This window comes from Lolium perenne, chromosome 5 (assembly GCF_019359855.2).
Source record: "Lolium perenne isolate Kyuss_39 chromosome 5, Kyuss_2.0, whole genome shotgun sequence".
NCBI classification, from domain to species: domain Eukaryota; kingdom Viridiplantae; phylum Streptophyta; class Magnoliopsida; order Poales; family Poaceae; genus Lolium; species Lolium perenne.
The window spans coordinates 15,787,246-15,807,869 of record NC_067248.2 but is presented as its reverse complement, the minus strand read 5'-3'; positions in this window follow the sequence as shown (position 1 = coordinate 15,807,869).

Here is a 20,624-nt window from a genome sequence, read left to right as displayed (position 1 = left end):
CAATGTGCATCTAGAGACTATGAAGAGGATTCCTCACTTTGTGAAGGGAACTATTGATACTAAGGTCTGTATAGTGATTAGAAAGATGTTGATTGGGTAGTGTGCGCAACACCATTTGCATGGCCATTGTGGTATAGTAGATCGGTATGATCCTTGCCTAGGCATCGAGTGTGCCATCGGCCGTCGGAGCACACACACACGTGCTCCCGACACCCAGGGCAAGCCCGGGGGGTGGGGGAGGGGGATGGAGGGGCAGCTTCCCTGGACCCATGAAAGTTTGGGGCCCCTTCCAGGTTGGCCCTTTCTTTTCATGTGCACGGAGACGGAAGGAGTAGAGCGCATCGAGCGCCTGGGCACCACACAAACACGTTTAGGTACCGGTTTTAATTCGCCATGTGAGACTCCTCCCTTTCAGTGATTGCATGCGCCCCTACTTGTTCGTGAATTTTGATACGAGGCCCGAAACTGAAAGAATCAATCACAGCAGTCAGAGGGTATAGTGATCTGATCTCTGAATTCTTGATGCTCTTCCACATGTAGTCTATGGCTTTATGCCCTAATTTCAGTTACAATCTCTTCTTATTTGCAGCTAGCTTATGTCTCCTAGAAAGCCTTTATCGGGTTGTGCCAAAAGGAAGTTGAGAGAGGGAAAAAAAATAGGCTGATGGAATCAAAGAGATGATCTCTTCACAAATTTTTGAAGAGTAACAAGAGCACTTCGAGAAATCCAGACGAGTTGGCACTAGTTCTTTTGGGGATCAAGATAATTTTGATCTAGAAAATGAGGTCCCTAAAGACAGTGTTAACATCGACACGGATGATAACAATGTGAGTGATCATGAGAACTTTTAATTCATCTCCAATAGAATCTCATAGTGTTGATGAGGAATCGGTTAGTGTGGATCTTTATGATCCGGTAAATTGGGCAAATCTTGATGACAAAGCAAGGGACACATTAGTAGAGAAGGGGCCTATTTAAGGTAAGATGTATGGACATGGCGTGTTTGCACCCAGGTGCACATGATCCTGATTTTTTTAGTGCATTTTAAATCCATTTAAAAATCTCAAAAAATGATGGAAAAAATGTCGCGAGTACGTCTTGATGTTCTATGTCCTAGTAAAGTCATTTCACGAAAAAACTGACATTGTCATATGTAAAAAAAAGATAAAATTTGGTGCTAATAAAAGGCTTTTTGTGAGATATTTTTTATCTTTTTTACACACGATATAAAATAAGTCGATTTTCCACGAAACTTTGCATGTGCACATAAAATGTCAATATGTGCGTGCCAAATTTTTGTTCGAATTTTTTGACACTTTAACACATTTTTTAAGGTAGCAAGAGCATATGCACATGAGATCAAATATGCATTCCAAAGATGTATACATTGTTATTATTACTGTATATGAATATGTTATCACCAGATTTTGGCCAAATCAGGAGGTGGGCCGTAAGGGAGATGGGCTTGGAAGGTTACATGTAGAAGATCTCTGAAGCGGCCTTGCACGAAGACTTTGGGCTAGATTGCCCGTGTATCTTTAGTTATAATAGATCGCATCTTAGATTAGAAGATAGAGTTTTACCTGTGCACGGTTAGGTGCACGCCTAAATTAGAAAGTCCCCTGGACTATAAATATGTATCTAGGGTTTATGGAATAAACAACAACACACGTTCAACCCAAACAAACCAATCTCGGTGCATCGCCAACTCCTTCGTCTCGAGGGTTTCTATCCGGTAAGCGACATGCTGCCTAGATCGCATCTTGCGATCTAGGCAGCACAAGCTCCACGTTGTTCATGCGTTGCTCGTACTGAAGCCTTGTTGATGGCGAGCAACGTAGTTATCATAGATTTGTTAGGGTTAGCATAGTTCTTCGCGTAACATGCTAGCGTAGTGCAACCCTTGCATATCTAGCCGCCCTCACACCTATCTTAGGTGTGGGGGCGGCACCCCGCTTGATCATCATTGAGTAGATCTGATCCGTTACGATTGCTCCTTGTTCTGCAAGGATTAGTTTAATATCTGCAATAGTTAGGCCTTACAAAGGGGTGGAGGATCCAGCGGCACGTAGGGTGTCGTTCGTTGGCCCTAAACAGGATGTTCCGGGGATCAACCTTGTGTTGGTTTTTAGGCCTTGTTTAGGATCGGCTTACGATCACCGTGCGTGGCCGCGAGGCCCAACCTGGAGTAGGATGATCCGATTACGCGGTGAAAACCCTAAATCGTCGTAGATCTCATTAGCTTTATCTTGATCAAGCAGGACCACCATATATTCGTGCACCCCGTACGAATCATGGGTGGATCGGCTCTTTGAGCCGATTCACAGGATAACCTGAGAGCCGATCGAGGCTCGTATTTAATGTTTACATGTATGCCATGCAGGAAACTAAGCGAGGCATCTCCATCACCTTCCTGACCAGGTATAGGTCAGGTGGCACGCCCTTGCACCCAGCATCGGACGTGTGACCAGAAGTGCTTTGCGGGCCGTCGCTCGGAGGGACCTCAGCCAGCCGCAGCTCTAGGTTGTTCCCGGCTCTACGGTGTTGATAGCCGCTGCCCGCCGGTGGGTTTTGGCAGTCAACACATTCTGGCACGCCCGGTGGGACCATCTTCTACATCAACCACATCGCCATCTACATCTGAGATGGCGGACGGCACGCCAGTCACCTACGAGGAGCTGCCCGACGAGCTCAAGAAGAGGTATGACGAGATCAAAGTCACCCTCGAAGCCGACCTCATCGGCTCTTTTCAGAGAACCCATTCCCATGGCATCAGATGGAAGGGGTTCTCACCGCAAGGTGCACTCGATGGGATAGACCTCTCTGCCCCGTCAGAGGAACGCACCAGGTCCCTGCGGCAGGAGATCAACTACCTGGTGGCTCACTCGCTACACCGCCACTCTGAGAACCTGTTCAACACGTTGGAGCGTGTCGCTCTTCGCGTGATCCAGGAGATCATGAGGCACCAGTACTCGCCGTCAGGACCAGCTCTCGGGACACATCAAGGAGAGTTGCCACTCCAGTCCCGTCCACCGCTGCCATATGCGTTGGCAGCACCAGAAGTGCCGGCTTCACCGGCATTCGTCGTCTACAAGATCGGTGGTGACCCTGGTGACTACCAGTTCTTGCCTGAGGCGCCTAAGGAGATCCCTCACGGGTACACGTGCACGTATGTGCCGGATTGTGTGCTTGGGCACTCACAAACCAGGCCACAACATCAGGGACTTCTGGGAAAACAGGAGGGACGTCAGCGACAGAACTTGAGAAGCAGACGTGGCTAACTAAGTACGCCACCTCGACGAACCTCCAGAGCCCAGCTCCTGCAGTTGGCTCAGAGCTGGAAAAGCAAGCATGGCTGGCTAAGTACGCCACCCCGGCGAATCTTCAGAGTTCAACTCCTGCAGCCAGCACAGCGGATCAGATCAGCACCATACTAAGAGACCAGTTCGGCATGGTGCCGAAAAGGAGGGCAATCGGCTATTCCAAGCCGTATCCCGACGACTACGAGATGATCCCACTACCACCCAAGTATCGGCTCCCTGATTTCTCCAAATTCAGTGGATCGGATGGTTCCAGCTCCATCGAGCACGTGGGCCGATATCTGGCACAACTAGGACCGGCTTCAGTGTCGGATCAACTACGCGTGAGGTTCTTTTCACAGTCCCTCACGGGATCGGCTTTCGGATGGTACACCTCGTTGCCACCAGACTCCATCCGGTCTTGGAAGCAGTTGGAAGAGCAGTTCCATACGCAGTACCATTCAGAAGCTTCCGAGTCCGGCATTGCCGATCTAGCACAACTACGTCAGAAGCGCGGAGAAACTGTGACAGAGTACATCCAGCGCTTCAGGAATCTTAGGAACCGATGTTATTCGGTTCGTATAACTGAAAAAGAAGCAGTCGAATTGGCAGTAGCAGGCCTTGCAACACAGCTCAAGGACATGGCCTCCCAAGCAGATTATCCCTCACTGGCGCACATGGTTCAGAAATCACAAGATATGAACAGCGCCACCCGGACCTGTACCAAGACAAGTTCAAGCGTGCAGTAGTCCTGGTCGATGCAGAGGAAGACGAAGTTCCTGCGGGAGACCAAGAGGTAGCAGTGGCTGAATGGGCTCGGGGAGGAGCCCCCGTGCCCTGCAAATGGGTAAAGCCACCAGGCCCACCCAGGGGATTTGATTTTGACGTGATCAAGACTGAGCAAATCTTCGACCTCCTGCTCAAGGAGAAACAGTTGACGATTCCTGAAGGTCTCAAATTCCCCACGGTGCAAGAGCTGAACGGAAAGCCATACTGCAAATGGCACAACTCGCTCTCCCATGCCACCAACGACTGCAGGGTATGGCGTCAGCACATCCAAGCGGCAATAGAGAAGGGACGACTTATTTTCAACCAATACGCCATGAAGGTTGACACCCAGCCCTTTCCCGCCGTTAACATGGTGGAGTGCACTTACCCTGAAGGTTGCCAGCCAGGATCCTCGTTCAGCATCAACATGGTAGGACCTGGAAACCACTCTGGCAAAGATGAAGACGAGGGCAGCTGCTCTCGTAGCAAGGACACAGAGGAGGCCGCTCCACGCGATCGGCTCCGTCATGATGGCAGGCGCTACGTCACAGAGGGAGAAGTGAAGAACATCAGATATCAAAGACCCCTCTCTGATCACCTCCTCAACAAGTATGTGAGTCAGTATGACCAACGCCGACGATCCAGCGATGATGATGAGAGAAACCGTCCGGCTAGAGAAGCCGGAAGACATCGTCGGCACGATCACGATGAGGAGGAGCACGAGCGCCGTGCCACGGAAAGATCAAGGGAGCCTGATGACAACGCCAGGCACTGGGACTGCCCCTTCTTCAGGCACTGCTGGGATTCAGGAATGAGCCGATTGCCCACAATCGGCAATTGCCCAGAATGCAACCAGAAGAAGAAGGAGGCAGCCAACGTATCTGTGTTTGAGCGCTTAGGGCCTCTCCCGCCACAGAGCAAACGTGCTGAGTCCCCTCGGTGGGCAGATCTCGAGGATTCCGAAGACGAGGGACAAGAAGAAGAAGAAGACAGGTACCACCGTCCAAGGTGGTGCCCTGATGGACTCAGCCGTTCACAAAAGCGCAGGGTTCAGCGTTTGCGTGGTCTGGAGGAAGCCGAAAGGGTATACTTGCATACGTTAAGGAAGGCACGACCTGATCTGGCTGCGAAAGTTCAGCGAACCCTGGACGAAGAGGGTCGTCCACGGAAAATGGAGTGGCGCCCCAAGCAAAGGAAAGCCGATGATGAAACATCGGCTGGTACAAACATGGTGCTTGTCCTTCCGACGGAGCTTAGTGCTCCACGATTCTACGATGCACTCAAGGTGGACGACAGCAGGCGCATCAAGTCAGAAGTTGGGCTGGTTTTATCCACCAGCCCGACTGCGTAGCTGAAGCAAACCAATGAGCAAACGTGGCGAGGCTGATCCTTGTGATCGGCCCCAAAAATTATGAAGGAGCATTACAGAACCTTCAGTCAGCGCTTCAAATCGATATGGAGGCCGATTCCAGCAATCGGCTAAAATTATCTTCACCACATGTTCTGCTTGTGTTCAGCATCGAGCTAATGGGCAGCGGCCACGTCGGCGGATGAAAATCAGCACGAATCCTCGCGGAGCCGATGTGCAAGTGCAGTGCCCTGGCTAACCACAAAAGCCGATATCTGCAGTCATCTGGCAGATTCGGCTCGGGGGGCATATAGTCAGATGAACATGTGCAGATAAACATGTGTAAACATGCGTGCAGTGAAACATTGGGGGCCGATTAGGAAAAATCGGCCAATAACAAAAAAAAAATTGCACAAGAAGCGTAGCCGATGCGCAGCCATCGACTCTAGTACAGTTACACAAGACCAAGACCTACTGGCTATGTGCTCAAAGTTCACATCAACATCGACATTCAGTAGGAGAAAGCTGATCAACGACCTGTGCGTCCTCGCCGGTATTCTCGCCTTGATTAAAGGCTCGGGGGGCAGCTAACTTGGTAGATGTTCTGTTTTGGGAGCCGATTGGAGTTGCATCGACTGACCCTGCATCGTGATCTTCTCTGAAAGCAGTTCAGGTGTTGCAGAAAGAAAACTGCTAAAGCTACGGAGAGGAACCGGAAAAGGAGGCCGTCGGCTTTACAGGTTTTGGACCGTCCTGTCGCTGCAAGAAAAGGAAAGGGACTCGATTCTCAAAATAGCCGATGAGTAGTCATCGGCTAAGGGGTTGCGAGAAATCATGGTCAGATATCAAATCACAGCCTGAATTTGAGAAGTGCTTGACTGGCGGTCTAATCGACATTTGAGTCCGGCTTCACGGGCGTCCAAAGGAAAAGGAATCCGATACGTTGCTATCGGTCTTGGTATGACTAGCGGAAGGAGTGAAATTGGATTAATTGAAAGAACAATTTCATTAATTCAAAGGAGCGGCTTTACAAGAAAGAGCCGATGGCTCTCAAAAGAGGGATCTGGTGCCTAGTGCACTGCTACTACTAGTCCTACTCTACTAGTCGTCGCTGTCCTCATCGTCGCCGTCGTCGAGGTCGTCGGCGCTGCTCCCAGGCAGCTCCTCGTCGCTGCTACCCCAGCCCTTGGCCGGAGCTTCGTCTTCCTCGTCATCATCATCATCCTCGCTGTCCGCCCAGGAGCGGAAGCGCTTGGTCGGCGGATACCCGATGGAGGAGGAGGATTCATCCTCCTCCTCTTCCTCCTCGTCATCATCATCGTCTTTGCTGTCCGCCCAAGCGCGGAATCGCTTGGCCGGCAGAAGCTTAGCGGGGGGAGAGGGGCCGCCCTCCTCTTCTTCTTCCTCTTCCTCTACTTCTTCCCCCTTCCCGTCGGGGGAGGTGGGTTTCGCCCAAGGATGGAGGTCGTCTTCATTTTCGCTTATCAGCTCCCCATTGATGAGGAACTTGAGGTCCTCTTCCCCATCGGTCAGAGGCAGGTCGCCCTCTGGCGCGTGATCGGAGTTCCACTCCGGCTCGCTCGAAGAGAAGGACTGGAGGGAGAGGCCGGAGGAGACAGAGGAAGAGGAAGACATCGTTACAGGGGAAGAGGGTTTTTTGGTGCCGATGGCTGGAACAGAGGAAGGGGACGAAGGGAGCTAATCGATCGGCACAGTTAAATAATGAGAAGCCTGGTGGAAATTTAATGCCATTGCAGTTTCCGAGGAAGTGATGCCAAAGCTATCGGATTTTGCAGAGAAGCAGGAAAGACGGGTCATCATGATGAAGAATACTGCGCCAGGTCTGCTCTGCCACGACATGACCCTTCGAAGGAAAAACAGAGTGGTTTTGAAATTATCATTGCCAAAACCAGGGGGCATGTGTTATTACCAGATTTTGGCCAAATCAGGAGGTGGGCCGTAAGGGAGATGGGCTTGGAAGGTTACATGTGGAAGATCTCTGAAGCGGCCTTGCACGAAGACTTTGGGCTAGATTGCCCGTGTATCTTTAGTTATAATAGATCGCATCTTAGATTAGAAGATAGAGTTTTACCCGTGCACGGTTAGGTGCACGCCTAAATTAGAAAGTCCCCTGGACTATAAATATGTATCTAGGGTTTATGGAATAAACAACAACACACGTTCAACCCAAACAAACCAATCTCGGCGCATCGCTAACTCCTTCGTCTCGAGGGTTTCTATCCGGTAAGCGACATGCTGCCTAGATCGCATCTTGCGATCTAGGCAGCACAAGCTCCACGTTGTTCATGCGTTGCTCGTACTGAAGCCTTGTTGATGGCGAGCAACGTAGTTATCATAGATTTGTTAGGGTTAGCATAGTTCTTCGCGTAACATGCTAGCGTAGTGCAACCCTTGCATATCTAGCCGCCCTCACACCTATCTTAGGTGTGGGGGCGGCACCCCGCTTGATCATCATTGAGTAGATCTGATCCGTTACGATTGCTCCTTGTTCTGCAAGGATTAGTTTAATATCTGCAATAGTTAGGCCTTACAAAGGGGTGGAGGATCCAGCGGCACGTAGGGTGTCGTTCGTTGGCCCTAAACAGGATGTTCCGGGGATCAACCTTGTGTTGGTTTTTAGGCCTTGTTTAGGATCGGCTTACGATCACCGTGCGTGGCCGCGAGGCCCAACCTGGAGTAAGATGATCCGATTACGCGGTGAAAACCCTAAATCGTCGTAGATCTCATTAGCTTTATCTTGATCAAGCAGGACCACCATATATTCGTGCACCCCGTACGAATCATGGGTGGATCGGCTCTTTGAGCCGATTCACAGGATAACCTGAGAGCCGATCGAGTCTCGTATTTAATGTTTACATGTATGCCATGCAGGAAACTAAGCGAGGCATCTCCATCACCTTCCTGACCAGGTATAGGTCAGGTGGCACGCCCTTGCACCCAGCATCGGACGTGTGACCAGAAGTGCTTTGCGGGCCGTCGCTCGGAGGGACCTCAGCCAGCCGCAGCTCTAGATTGTTCCCGGCTCTACGGTGTTGATAGCCGCTGCCCGCCGGTGGGTTTTGACAGTCAACAGAATATTGCTACACTTTAAGTTTATATTGGTAGAATTTTATATGTACCTTTTAAAGAAAATATATATACCAAGGACCCTAAATTCTAGTTTCCCTCGGACCCCTAAAGCACAGAACTGGCCCTGCCGACACCTCCCATCCCTAGGGAAGCATGGATCGGATAAGCCTTGTAAGAAGGGAGATCCTCTCTTGGTCAAAAAAAAAAAAAGGAGATCCTCTTAGATATACTTGTAGTTAAGTATCTTAGGAGAGAGTGGTGCAAAAGAAAGTGTCAGCTTGATACTCAATAACCTCAAAACTAGGATGCTTCCTTGATATACTATGCAAAAAAAAAGGTTTGTAGGTAAAAGACGATCTGACTCATCAATGAAACCTGCATACCACGTGTAAATTAAGATTGTCTTGCCTTGAGACATATTCAACCCTCGTGCACGTTGCCTCCAAGAAAGAGTAACTCTACTCACTGGTATCCTTTTTTGCAAACACTTACTGGTATCCTCCCTTTTATGTAAACGGATGTCGTAATTGACTTATTTCTCGTTGTAAATTTTCTGTTCGAATGTAATTTAGTATCTATAAAATTTCAACTAGATTGGTCGGGAAGGTACAATGATCTTTGTTGAACCCACCTATGTTACACGTGGACAACGGCATCGGCTAGCTGATCACAGTTAGCAGCAGGACACGTACACACACACCAGATCAATCGAGGCAAGGGCATTCAGAGGCACAAAACGGTTCACATCTATGGCATGCCTCTGCTGCATCCTTCTTATCCACCGTCTCCACTGTTGGCACTTCCTCGAGAGCGAGTAGCAACCACGATCTCAAGGGGCCGCTCTGGATGCAGCATGTCCTTAGTGCAACAATCTCCCATTGGTATGTCCCTTTTGGATGTTCTCGATGCTGAAGTCTGATGTGTGGTAAAATTCAAAAATACTTTGCAGCGGCTGTTCAACTTGGTTCAGTGTTTCCCTTCTTAATATCACATTTCAATGGAGCAACAACTAGATGTATTCCTGACACCTCTCATCCCCAGATATTTTTTTCGTTGACTAGGTACGAAATGAGATGGTGGAGGACAACAGATCGTTCCGCCTAATCCTAGCTAGAGTTGTATACCTAAGCCTGATGAGAAATGGGTGACCTTCAAGCTAGCTATATAGGATGCTTTTGGGAACATATATGCTCACCAACGTAGGGGGTAAAAATGTGATGTACCAAAGGAATCCAATCTATCAATGAAACTTATACACCATGTGAAAAAACAGACACGGCCTTACAGATTTATTGTTGCGCTCCTGAATATTAATCAAAAGAAAATCTGATGTGATTTCCAATAAGGCTAACCAAAAAACAGCAGGAGCAGCTGAAAAATGAATTTAGAAAGATAAGCCAGATATTCATAACGGGTCGATTGTTAGTCATAGCAAATCCTTGCTACAGCTACAAGAAAATGAAGTGCCATGGGATAAATGAGCAGTACTCCTAGTCGAATCTGAATTCCTCTTCGAGAAGAGTAGAAGAGAGGTGGCAGCGGCTCCACCCATGATGGTCGGCCGCCACGCTCTGCAGTGTACGCATACAGACACATCCCCTCCCCCTCGTCCACTGTCGTCGCATCGTCCTCCCCGTCTACATCATATCTCTCCCCCATCCACCGCCGATGACTTCTTCCGATCCTTTTCTTCTGTGGCAAATTCCCGAGGCTTGAGGCAAGTCCACCGGTCGCCAACGGACGTCGCACGCCTTCCTTTATTGATGATTCCTAGGTGTAAGACAAAGGCGCGCGGCGCTGGATCTGAGGTGACAAAAACGGGAGAGGTGGCACATATGCTTCTTCTGTATAATTACGAGCAGCGCGCTACAGATTTTCAAGGCCGGGGCTACGTCGCAGTGGCATGATATTGAAGGCGAGGTGGTGTCTGAGCCTTTTAGGGTTCGCTGGCGGCGCCCATTTTTTCGATCACGCCATTGCCAAGGTTCCCCGTATCAACCCGACCGACGTCATGGGGAAGAAATCTTGTCCGTTCCGCAAATCCAAGAACGACCATGAGGCTAGCGACTCGCGGTTCGGCAAGAAGTCGCGAGTTGGGCGATACGTCCGCATTGAGTTTGTGCGCCGCCCCTGGGAGGAAAATCGGCCGGATGCTAGCCTACCTGGAGGAGGTTGGAACCTCAACTCCAGACGTGTGCCAGTCCCTCCCCTCCACGCGAGTGCCGAGAGCACCGTGACGAGGTGTGCCGCCGTCGAGCCATCTTGCCGGCTGATCTCTGAGAAGATCCAGCGTACACGCTCAACTCGTACAACCTGATCTCCTTCGGGACGTAGGAGTTCAACGCGCGCCGCCGAGCTATGCCTCAGCGACCTCGACTACTTCGACCGTGAGATCGCCGCGGAAAAAGACAACAACAACAAGGAGGGCGAGTACGACAACGTGGACGAGGAGGACGACGCCACCGAGGCCAAGGACGAGACCTCGTCGGACGGCCATGTCCAAGGCGGAGACACTGACCACGACGACGGCGGGCCGGCATGGTATCCGGAGACCCAGCCGCAATGACCAACAGCAGCTCGACGAGCTTAACGAGATCGCTATGTCGGACGACCTCACCAGCCAGCTTTGCGAGTCGGCGCTCGCGCAGGGGTGGCCAGCGACTTCCTCCGGCCACACCGATGCGTTCCAATGACCGTGCGTCGAATCCTGCTCCTTCAACGCCCTAGGATCCGTGGCCACCTTCACCACATCCTCCTACGCCGCTGACGGCCTGGCCGAAGTTGCCGCAGGCTCCCATTCCTCCTCCACCACTGACGTACCAGCTTCCATGGTAGACGCCGGAGTTCATCGATCTCGTCAGCGACGACGAGTAGTAGCCCATAGCAAGGTTTAGCTGGCCTTTTGCTGGCCATTTTTAAGTTCTATCATTTTTATGTATTTTATTAATGTAAATTATGGGTTTATCAATGGAGAAAAAAAATTATCCATCGGCCCGCTAGAGACATCCCTATATGCAAACGGACGTGCGGCCCATTTCGACCATTCGACCTGACGACAATGGATGTTTCGCGTTCGTTTTTGTGTCCGAAATGCGTCGTCCCACTGAAGATACCCTCACGCCACAGCTAGACAATGACTGGCCGGTCGACAAAAAACTATGGCCCATTGACAGCGTATATAGGGTGAAGGTGTTGCTCGGCTCCAGCAAACCAGTTCGCCAGACGAATTAAGCGACGGGGCAAACCTTCAGCGAAGCAAAACGAGAAACACAGGAGAGCTCTGCTCGTATAGAGCAAGAGTACTCGCACTTACTTATTCTCAATTTGCACAAGCAAAACAATGGCATCGACTGATCACAGTTAGCAGCGGGACACGCATACAGTTGCATGACATGCATACACATGCACCAACAAAGTAATGATGGAAACGATGCAAACTCATCATTGTGAACATGGAGGCAAGGCATGGTAGTGACACTGCACTGAAGATATGTGGTGTCGAGCCTGTCAGGGGCCGAGGAGCCACCCCTCAGTATTGGCGCTGCACCAAAGACGATTGGCTGCACCGAAGACGAAGGCCCAAGATACCTGATTTCGAGCCCGAGCTGCAAGAGCGATTTCAAGGTGCCGCTGAATGTGGATGCAGCGTGCCCTTTGCGTAGCAATGAGCCTTGGTTGTGTCCTTTTTGCGTGTTCTCCAAGATTATGGGTGTTGTGTGGTAAAATACAAAAATACTGTACATAGGGTCTTCAACCAGGTTCGGTGTTTCCCTTCTTAACATCACTTTTCAACGGAGTAACAATTACATGAATTCCTGGCACCTCTCATCCCTAGAAAATTTTTCCGTGGACTAGGTACGAAATGAGATGGTGGAGGACAACAAATCGTTTCTCCTAATCCTACCTAGAGTTGTATAGTTGAGCCTCAGGAGCATGGTTCAAAAAAGCGTTACTAAGCGTACGCTTAAGCGTAGATTAGAGCGAAGCGGAGCCCTTCCGCTCAGCTTTTGGCCTGAGCGATAGGAAAAGCAAGGAGGGGTTCTGGAGGCGGGCTCTCGCGCGGTTTCGAGGTAGAAGCAAGAGGGTAGTTAGGGCTAGGAATCCCGTACTCGTCCAATTCCACTCACGTGTCGAGGCAGAAGCAAGAGGCGACATCATTGGAGCTCCTCCGCGCCGCTGGTCAATCTCCTCTTCCTCTCTGCCCTCTAGATCTTCCTCAAGGGCGCCTAAACAGGGACCCCTTCCTCCAGCAGCTCGTTCCCCTCATCCACTCCCAGTCTAGATCGAGGGGATTGAAGTGAGAGAGGCGGCGTGCGTGAGTGGCGGCTACGACCTGGGAAGGCTGGGAAGCAGGAGGGGATCGACTTATTTGACGTGCGTGAGGTTATTGGGCCCGTTGGAGGGGATCAATGTATTTCCTCTTGTTGGGCCTGTGAAGCCAGAGGTATCTTGTTGGGCCTCTTGTTGGACCAAAAATAACATAGAACTACCAGAGGTTATTCAATATTTCCAATTTTAGGCTTACATATGTCTGTTTTGCCCTGCACGCTTAAGCGGCGCTTAAGCTCGCTTAAGCAATAGTTCCTCTAGGCAGAGCTTCACCGCTCGCTTAGCGCTCAGCGCTTTTTTGAACCTTGCTCAGGAGAAATGGGTGACCTTCAACCTAGTTATACGATGCTTTTGTGAACATATATACTCACCAACGATGGAGGGCTAAAAGTGCGATGTATGAAAGGAAATCTAATTTATCAATGGAACTTATACACCACGTGAAAAAAAACAGATACCGCCTTACAGATTTATTATCTAGCTCATAAATATTAATCAAAACAAAATCTATTGTGATTTTGAATAGTGTTAATGGAACCACCACTAGTAGAAAAAGAGGCTTTAGTTTTTGGCTTTAAAGAGCATAAGCACCGATTGTGCTACGAATCCAAACTAAAGATGGCATTAGCACCGGTTCGAGAGGCTAGAGTTTTAGCACCAGTTCGTGCGGAACCTTTAGTACCGGTTCGTGTCACGAAGCGGTGCTAAAGGGTTGGCGTCAGTCGCGAACCCTTTAGCACCGGTTCGTGACACCAACCGGTACTAAAGGGTAGACATTTAGTACCGGTTCGTGTCACGAACTGGTACTTTATAGCTCTGCAAAATATAAAAGATAATGGTAGAAAATTTTAAAAATAATTTTTTTGACATTCCTATATGTTACGCAACCTCCTATTAGGGAAAATTTAAAAAATTGAATTTCGAATTTTTTTGCATAAAAAGTTTAGCAAAAGGTAAAATGGCATTAACTTTTGCATACGACGTCGGAAAAAAACGTATAATATATCAAAATGATCGTGAGGAAAAGTCACATCCGAATTCACCCGTGTTTGCCCGGTTAGCCAATTTTTAGATTCTCAAAATTCCAAATGAAAATATGAAAGCATGAAGATTTTAGTTTTTGCTAGAAAATTAGGATTTTATATTTTTCTATTTTTTAAATTAAAGTTAATAATTGCATCTGGCACAAAGATTACTATTACTTTTAGAAAAATTTAGATTTTCAAATTTTCAAGTTTTATGCTTGGCAAAAAATAAATATTTAAAAAATAATACAAATTAAAAAGTTAATGTTTATTTATTTATTCAAGATTATTATTACATCATTACTTTTGTTTATTAAAAAAATTATTTGAAATTAAACAATAAAGAAATGTGACATCGACCAACATATTAATATGATTGATATGATAGTATCACATACATGCGCGTGAAGCACTTGAAAGCGGGACGGGAAGGAACTCGGAAGTTAAACATGCTAGTGGTGGAGTAGTGGGAGGATGAGTGACCGAGTGGAAAGTTTGACCACGAGTAAGTAATTTGACTAGAGATAAGTGTAGTTAGAGACTAATAACTAAAATATTAGAAATTCTAAAAAAATAGAAAAAAAGAGGGAGTGGGAAATAATTCGGAAAAAATTATCTGCCGTGGCAGAGATTTATGCACTTTCTCGGCCGCATCCCCCACCTTTGTTACCGGTTCATGTTACAAACCGGTACCAAAGGTCTCCAGTCCAGCAGGCTCCTCCGTGCCCACGTGGAAGTACTTTTAATACCGATTCGTAAGGTACCAGTACCAAGGGGGGCTTTTAGTGCCGATTAATTGGTACCGAAACCGGTACCAAACCCCCTCTGGAACCGGTACCAAAGGCCGTTTTTCTACTAGTGCACGCCCTAATAGGTTTACTCATTGATGAAAATTCCATATTTAAAAACTCATCACTAAACCATATCAATTTTACATACTTTTTTTAAACTAATTTTAGATAGTTGAATAGAGGCAAATATTATGGTACCTTTTACTCCTCATAAAGAGGCAGCAGTATGAGATCATAAGAACGGATTTAGTAGCAAAGAAAAAATTAGGCCCAACAGACTTAGGAAGGTTGAGAACGTTGCCGGAGCTCGCCGCCGCCAACTCCACCGGCCATGTTGCATTTGTCAATGCTGGATGAGGGACACTGCTGCCTCCACCTCGCATGCGGCCACCTCCCACACAGATGAGCACGAGGCTGCCACCTCGACCACGCAAGATGCCACAGGCGAAACCATAGCGCCACCAGTCTCCCCCTCCCGTGTCTTCTCCCTTCCTCCGATGCCATCGGCGCCGGCCAGGTGGAGGAGAGCCCCGGCATCAAAAGTTCTCGGGTGGATGATTGTGGCAGTGACCCGCGATGGCGGCTAGGGTGGCGGCTGCGGGGTAGGCACGCGCCGTCTTCAGGGTGGCGGCCCCTAGATGTGTGGCGGTTGCTGCAGCCTCCATGGCATGCGCCGCCAATGGAAGGTGGCGGCGGCGACGGATCTAGTGCCCACCTAGATCCATCGTCGGTATGGTTCATGCTATAAACGCGACAATCAAAAACGAAGAAAGAACACACGTAGGTGAGACAAGATTTTAACGTGGAAAATCCTCTCCAACAAAGAGAGATAAAAAATCACGGGCACCAGCCAACAAAAGTTGGAGTGTTTACAAACGTTGTGTGTTATCTTATAATCTGATAAAACCTACCCGGTGACGAGACTCGCTCCGCTCGTCAAAAGTTAGCCTCTCTTTAGTATGAATTTGGATCAGAATATAATAGTTCAACTGGCGCGGGACGAGGTGGTGGCGAGGGGTGGTGGTGCTCCGTTGCCGGAGTTTTGGGATGAGCCAGATATGTTTCGGCCCACCGATTGCTGGTGGCGAGGTCAGCGATGCGTGGCTGCCAGAGAGATCATGGGAGGCGATGGTGGTGTCCATGGGTCATTCCCTTTCTGAAGGCATCGTCGATGCAGTCCTCGTCTGACCACTCGTGCTACTCCAGAGGAAAGGCTAGATTTAGGATTCCCGAATCAGACTATGGCGACGTGTTCAGTGTCTTCTCCCTCATGATCGAATCGTTTTTGGAGCAACAACTGGATGGTGAAGGCTTGTCACTACTAGGAAAAGGCCTAGCCGTAAGACTGCCATCAGTGGCGCACCATGGCTGCCGTGCGCAACTACTACTTAGCAGTGGCGCACCACAAAACGGTGGGCCACTGTTACAAAAGTAGTAGTGGCGCACCTTGATTCTGGTGCGCCATAAGTAAGTGGTGACAGGAGGCCAGATCCTCCCCCAACCTAGTAGTGGCGCACGTCTATGGGGTGCGCCACTGCTACATTCCTTACCTATGGCGCACGTTGTAGAGGTGCGCCACTGCTAGGAGGTGTCCAGAGACCGTTTAGAGATGATAGGCTTAGCAATGGCGCACTGCTGTGGTGCGCCACTGCTACATAGGTTACCTATGGCGCATGTCATTAGGTGCGCCACTGCTAGGGGGTGGCCATAGCCCCTTTTTAGAGATGAGAGGCGTAGCGCACCACTTAGTAGTGCGCCATTGCTATGTCTTAGCTTAATAGGTAAGTGATGGTGAAGCTTTCTTAGCTTAATACCCTACTCAATCTCAACTTTTTACCTCATCCAACACTCTAGGTCTCGCCGTATCGGTAACTTTGTTGGTTTTATGCTTTGTGTGTGACCGGTTCCGATCGTCTTGCACACACACATATGTGCGCGCGCGAAAATCGTCTCGATCACGTGCATGTGTGTTGTATGCGAAGCCTCCACATGTGTTGTATATGCAAAGCCTCCGATCCACACATGTGTTGCATGTGTTTGTTTGCAGGGATTTGAAATGCAAAGGTCACCGCGAAATATGAGCCATGGGTACTAGCTTCCCAAGTGGACCAATGCTTCTTCATTACCGACCCGCAAAAGCCCAGCCGTGTTATCGTGAGGAGAGGCAAAAGGAGCATCATCGGAATGGATGGAGCCGCCAACGAGCTAGACTTTGACCAGTATGGCGATCCGAAGATGGAAGATGACGACGACGATGATGAAGAACCATACACAACAAGAAGAAGCAGGACCACCCTACCTAAAGGCCGTCCATTCAAGAGAAGAAGTCTAGGAGTTCCGGGGCTAAATTATTCAACCGCGAGAAAGAAGGGCAAGAAGATTGTGAAAAGATAATTATGTATCATTTTCTTGTATGAATAACGGATGTCATATTGTTAATCTACACATTGTACCGATCAAAATAGACATATAATTTATATTTTTGGATATTTTATAGATTCTATAGTATTTTAACTATTCTACATAATTATAATTATTTATGCCTTTTATTTTGGTGTATTATGCTATTTATTATAGTGTTAAATCAATTTAATAAAAAAGTGAAAAAAATTGGGGCCGCCAGGGTTCGAACCCGGCTAGCCAGGGGTAAACGAGAACGAGAGGGGGAGCAAGCCAGCTGCGGTACAATTCGGATCTTGTCAGCTGTAGGTGCCGCGAGCCTTTTGACCTAAACCTAAAGAGGCAGTGGCGCACCCCGAGAGGTGCGCTATTGCGAAGCCTCGTAGTGGCGCACCCCTAGAGGTGCGCTATTGCTAAGGGGAGTCGGGGACTTAGCCAAATCCCGACCATCTTCTTCTCCCCATCCCCATTCAAACATTCCCCAATCCCCGCCGGCGCCCCTCTCGATCTCGATCTCGCCCCCATTCACCGGACCCTCTCCCCCTCGAATCCCCGCCGGCGACCACCTCTCCCACCGCCGGCGCCCCATCCTCTCGCCTCGTCGCTCCCAGTGCTGCACACCGTGGAGCAGGAGTAGGAGAAGCGCACGCCGCTGCGACCTCGTCCTCGATCTCACCGCCGAGGAGCCGCACGCCCTCGACCTCGACGCCGCGCTGCGCGACCTCGTCCTCGACCTCACCGCGGAGGAGCCGCACGCCCTCGACCTCTCGACGCCGCCTGCGACCTCGTCCTCGACCTCACCGCGGAGGAGCCTTCGACCGCCGACGCCACACGCCTTCCGTTGCGCATCCTTCCCGTGTAGCCGCCGTGCTCCTCCCTCCTCATCCTCTCGCTAGGTTGATCCAATTCGTTTGCTACAAATCGACATATATTGTATGCCCAACAGCGAAACCGGCTCATTTAGAAAACAATTGCCGCGAGATGTCCTTGCCCTTTGAGCTGTTTATTACTAGGAGGTTGCATGGTTGCGGTTTGGTATTTTCAGGGCAATGTCACCTGAACTGAATGATGTATGTGTAGTACGGAAACCGTTTAACCGGTCTATTGCAAGCTGTTGAACTATTGAATAGTGTGTTGCTTAGTGTAAGAGCTGAGCTCAGAAACCTAGGAAGTAGTGTGATCTTTAAGTGTTCCACGGTCCGATCAACTAAACTACCAAGTTCATATTGTAGACAGAGAAGGATGGTGTTTACGTGTGTTGCCCGACCATCTCTTTACTTTTATGAGTCCGCTTGACACATCAGTCCAATGTATGAGTTAGCACATATCTCTGTTTCATGGATGTAATGCTCTATGTTAGCTTATGATTATCACTAAAATTTGAGGCAATCTACTGCAAATGAAAAAGGAAAATGCTTTTTTTGGCCTCACCTTTGATTATCATTTGCCAACTAATCACCGAATATATTTTTGGTAACAAGGGACATAGTTCCTTAGTCTTTGATCGCAACTAAAAAGGAATTTAAACCAACCGCACTTCTTATGGACACCACATTCAAGCTTGTCAATTTTTTGGCAGGTGTCCTTGTTTGTTCTGCCAGACTATAGGCCTCCTGTTGCTGCATGTGCTATGAACTCCACAGTACCATGAACAAGCTTACTGAATTTTTATTTTTAGCATCAGGTTTCCTTTTGATTTTCTCTGTTTGAACTCCACAGTACCATGAACAAGCTTACTGAATTTTTATTTTTATGTTTTTCAAGGCAGAGTTGAGCACCTGACCGCCGCCCTCGCATCTTCCTCGACCCGGAGCAACAACTCACCTCTCGGAGACTCCACGCGACTCACGGTGAGCTTGATGCTGCTTGCTACCGCCGCTAGCTGCTTGCTGCTGCCGCTTGCTAGTCGCTTGCTGCTTGTCGTCGCTAGCTAGTCGCTGCTAGCTAGCTGCTACATCGCTTGCTAGCTGCTTGTCGTTCTTGCTAGAGTTGCCGCTGTCGCCATCGTTAGCCGTAGGCTGCCGCTTGCTAGCTGCTTGCTTCTTCTTGCTAGTTGCCGCTGTCGCTTGTTGCTGCTAGGTGTATATGGAGGAACAATTGTATATGTGCCATGGTGCTCAGCTGGTGGATTGTTTTGCATGTCTATATGGTGTCATATTATTGTGCAGGGATCGACGAGTTGCCCATTATCGCCGAAATGTTGATTCATTTCCGTTTCGGCGAAAATGGGGCACTCATATGTCCATAAATTAGCATAGGTCATGCCCAATTTTTCCGTGAAATCTTGCGCTAATTTTATGCATTTTTTCCTACTTAGTTCGAACATGACCAACAACGAAGAGGCCGGCGGCAGTGGCAGCAAGCCGTTCTGGATGCTAACCGATGAAATTGAGGTGATGGAGTCACAACCTCGCCGCGACGACGGCGAGGATGATGGCCCGATCCAGTACCGAGCGAACGATGCCGCCGAGGATGACACCAGTGATGGTGCCGCCGAGGATGACACCACGGATGGTGCCACCGAGGATGACACCGGCGCACCGAAGAAGCTACGGAGGGAGCGTCGCCCGAATGTGCTCAGCACCGTGAAGCAAGCATTCACCGAAGTGAACGCCACTGGGCATCCAACGGCGCCGCCTGATTTAGTCAAAGGGTACTCTGCCCAACTCGGGTGCATCCTCCGGAGCACGGTCTCGATCAACACCGAGAACCTCAGGCATCCTGACCGAGCGAATTTGCGCACCCTCCTCTTCAAGAAGCTACACGAACGATACGAGTTCCCGGTGGACTGCTCAGAAAAGCGTCTCATGCGGAACAAAGTGCACAATGCCGCCCTCACGAAGATGAGCACCGCCCTCGCTAGTTGGAGGACCCGAGTGAAGAAAATGATTAATAATGGTGAGAGTTACGAGAAGATCAAGGAGTCAAATCCCTCGATCACCGAGCAAGACTACGCTGATTTCAAGATCAAGTGCGAGAGCGAGTCAACGTCGGATTCTAGTCAGTGGGGGAAGGACATGCGAAAACTGAACTTAGGCACCCACAAACTTGGTCCTGGCGGTTTTAGGGTGGCGCAACCGAAATGGGACGCCGCGGATGAGGAGCGTGTGAAGAACAGCCTCGAGCCCCTCCTCCCGCAATACACAAACAAGCAAACCAGGAACTTTCTCCTGGCCCGGTACCGTATTGACCCGAAAACAAAGGAGCTCACCACCACTCCGGATGTGAAGGAGTTTGAGGCTCTTATGGTAAGGAATGCACCCGCTTAATTAGCTCCTTTATGGTTGCATTCTTATTGTTGAATCCAAATTTCTAAATGGTTCATGCATGTTCCTCCCGTAGGCTAAGGAGATCGAAAGTGAAAAGGAAGCTAGTAGCGGCGCGGGTCCACGAGCTCCTCGCAGTGTGCCCCTTGGGACAACCCTTTAAATAGGGCGTTGAATGCCCACAAGAAGAGGGATCCATTGAGTAAGCCGACGTCGGCTGGTCGTGTGGTCGGCGAAGGATGCTCTATGAAATGGTCGAGAATACTATAAGTCGGGGAAAAAGGAGAGAAAGGCCACCATCGATGAG